Source organism: Pinus tabuliformis, chromosome 2_2 (assembly GCF_031772625.1).
Source record: "Pinus tabuliformis cultivar Carrire ecotype Pingquan chromosome 2_2, CPIR1, whole genome shotgun sequence".
NCBI lineage: Eukaryota > Viridiplantae > Streptophyta > Pinopsida > Pinales > Pinaceae > Pinus > Pinus tabuliformis.
Window position 1 is genome coordinate 578054369 of NC_142300.1, and position 3138 is coordinate 578057506.

Genomic DNA, 3138 nt, shown 5'->3' on the forward strand with positions numbered 1-3138 from the left:
GGCCAGTATTGGGAAGATTGTACAGGGTTGCAGGTGTCCATTGGAGGTGATCCAATAGTCAATCCTGAAGGATTCAAGTGTTCTGAATCCATTTCTACCGTCTATTTCTCCTGTAGATGCTTCTATTCAGCTGTATTTTCAATTTGAGCATTTAATAAAAACAAGGACAAGCCCATTTGGAGGCTTTGGACCCAGCAGACGTAGCCCTGGAGGGGGTGAACTGCTTTATCAACTTCTTGTGCATATGTGGTTGGTTTATTTTGCAGAACAAATTCGTTTTTATGTGTTAAACAGTAAAAAGAAATAATTCTGCTATGCTTAAATGGGTTGTAATCAGCTGAAAAGTTCATGTGTTTCATTTCTGCAAGACATGGGAAGCTTTTAAGTATGTTTATTTCTGAATTGAATACCTTGCAAACAAATTTCAAGTAGTTTCAAAATCAGATCAAGTTGGTATTAGAGCTCAGGGTTTTTGTGCAAAGATCTTCTAATTGTCTTGCAAAGTATTGATGCTTACCAGGTTGAAACTTAAAAGAGGGGGAGGACAGTTGACTAGAGAACGAAAGAATCCTCAGTCAAGGAGGGCCAGAGAGCCATCACCTCCACCTTCAATTTCACCCTCAAGAGTCTCAGCAGAAGCTTCAAGGATGTCTGAACATGGAGGAGAAATTCCTCTAGAGACAGATCCAAGAGAAGAAGAAAGAATCTTCAGAAAGGCTTTCTTAGATCTCACTGAAATGGTGAGGATATTGTACCAAGAAAGAAATGAGAAATTGGCTGGAGAAGGGTCCAAACATCCACCTGAAGGAGAAGGCTCTTCAGGAGGTAAGAAGGATGATGATCATTCCAAGAAAGGACATGGAGGAAATGGTGATCCACCACCCCCATCTTCACCTTCTTCCTCTTCATCTTCATCTTCTTCTGTTCATAAGCATAGATCCTCCTCTGGAAAAAGTCCTTTTTTAAAGCTTGATGAAAATTCGAATTACCTATGTTTAATGGTGAAGTGAATGCAGAAAAGCTTGACAACTGGATTAGGCAGTTGGAAGTTTACTTGAGGATCCAAAATATGCATGATGATGCCACAAAGATTCAGTTGGCTTCTTTGAGAATGGATGGAGCAGCCTTAGTCTGGTGGGAAGCTAAGACTAAAGAGGAGATCAAGAAATTTGGTAAGGTTACCTTAACATGGCCTGAATTTCTGTTAGCCATTAAAAAGCAATTTTATCCTCTTGCTCACATGCAGAAAGCCATTATGAACTGGCAAAATTTCAGACAACTTAAGGGTCAGAGTGTCCAAGACTACACCCAAGAATTCAGGAGAAGAGCTCTCTTGTTAGGGGTAGATTTGCAGACCCAAGAAACCCTGCTGAAATACATTGGTGGCTTGCATAGCTACCTTAGACACACCATCTTCATGTTTAACCCTACTAGCCTGGACGAGGTTTGTGTCCAAGCTACCCATTTAGAGGCAAGGGGAAAAAACACATTTGAAGAGGGTAGAAACAAGCCCCCCAAGGGGAAAAGCAAAGAGAAAACCTCCAAGGGAAAGGGTAAAAAGAATGCATCTGTTAAACAGGAGAGTGAAAAAGTGATCTGTAAACACTGTTCTAAACCAGGCCATGAGGAGAAAAACTGTTGGAAACTACATCCTGAAAAAAGACCTCAATCTAACAAATCCAAAGGGAAACAGAAAACTGCTGCTGCTACATCTACACCACAAGATTTAGGGGAAGATTCAGGTGATGAAACCAAAATTGCAGCCATGGGTTTGAAAAACTTGAAGGGAAAAGAAATTGAAACCCAAGCCAGCACTAGTACCTCAAACTGCCATGTACAAGCTCCTAAGGAGGAAGAAAGAATTGAATTGTTTCATGTGAGGGTGATTTCAAAACATACTAAGATTGACACACTTTTTGATAGTGGGTCACAAGCAAACCTTATATCAGAGGACTTGGTCAAGCAGCTTAAACTTGAGACCGTTCCACATCCGAAGCCATATCCACTTGGATGGATTTGCAAGGATGCAAATTTACAAGTTTCAAGAAAGTGCACATTGCGCTTTGCAATTACTGCACATTTTATTGACACAGTTGAACTTGATGTGGTACCTTTTGATATAGCAGGAATTGTTTTGGGAAGTCCTTATTTGTTTGACAGAAAAGCTATCTTTCATCGCCATGAAAACAAATATCATCTGTTCAAAGATGGCAAGGAGTTCATTGTTAGAGCTCATCGCAAGAAGACAAATATAGCGATGGTGAATGCAGGACAGGTAAAAAGGCTGGTCAATTCAAGTAAGAATTTTGTTCTTCTTATGATTAAGCCCAAGGTTGATGTGAATCATGAGTCATTTGACAATTGTGATCCAAAACTTAAATCAGATCTGTATGATGTAGTTGATGCATATCATGAGATGTTTCAGGAGCCTACAGGTTTGCCTCCTAAGAGGGAGATTCAGCACGAAATCCATTTTCATCCAGATTGTCCTCTTCCAAACATTGGCATGTACCGCATGTCTATTATGGAGAATGTTGAAATAAAGAAGCAAATCAAGGACTTGTTGGACAAGGGTTTCATAAGGCCAAGTACTTCGCCATGTGGGTCACCAATTGTATTGATTCCAAAGAAAGATGGCACTTGGCGTATGTGTGTTGATTTCAGGGCCTTGAACAAGATAACGGTAAAGAATCGTTACCCACTCCCAAGGATAGATGATTTGCTAGACCAGCTGAAAGATGCTCGATATTTCACTAAGTTAGACTTGCGTAGTGGATATCATCAAGTAAGAATTGAAGAAAGTGACATTTGGAAGACAGCCTTCAAAACCAAACAAGGACTCTTTGAGTGGCTTGTGATGCCATTTGGTTTGTGCAATGCACCTGCAACTTTCATGCGGGTAATGGATGATGTCTTGCGTCCTTTTCTTGATGATTTTGTTATTGTCTACTTAGATGATATCTTAATTTTCAGCAAGTCTAGAGAAGATCATGTCATGCATGTTAGAAAAGTACTTGATGTTTTGAAGAAGAATCAGTTATTTCTTAAAATGTCAAAGTGTGAATTTGGAAAGACTTCTTTGGTTTATTTGGGACACATAGTAGGAGGAGGTGCTTTGAGAATTGATCCTGCTAAGAT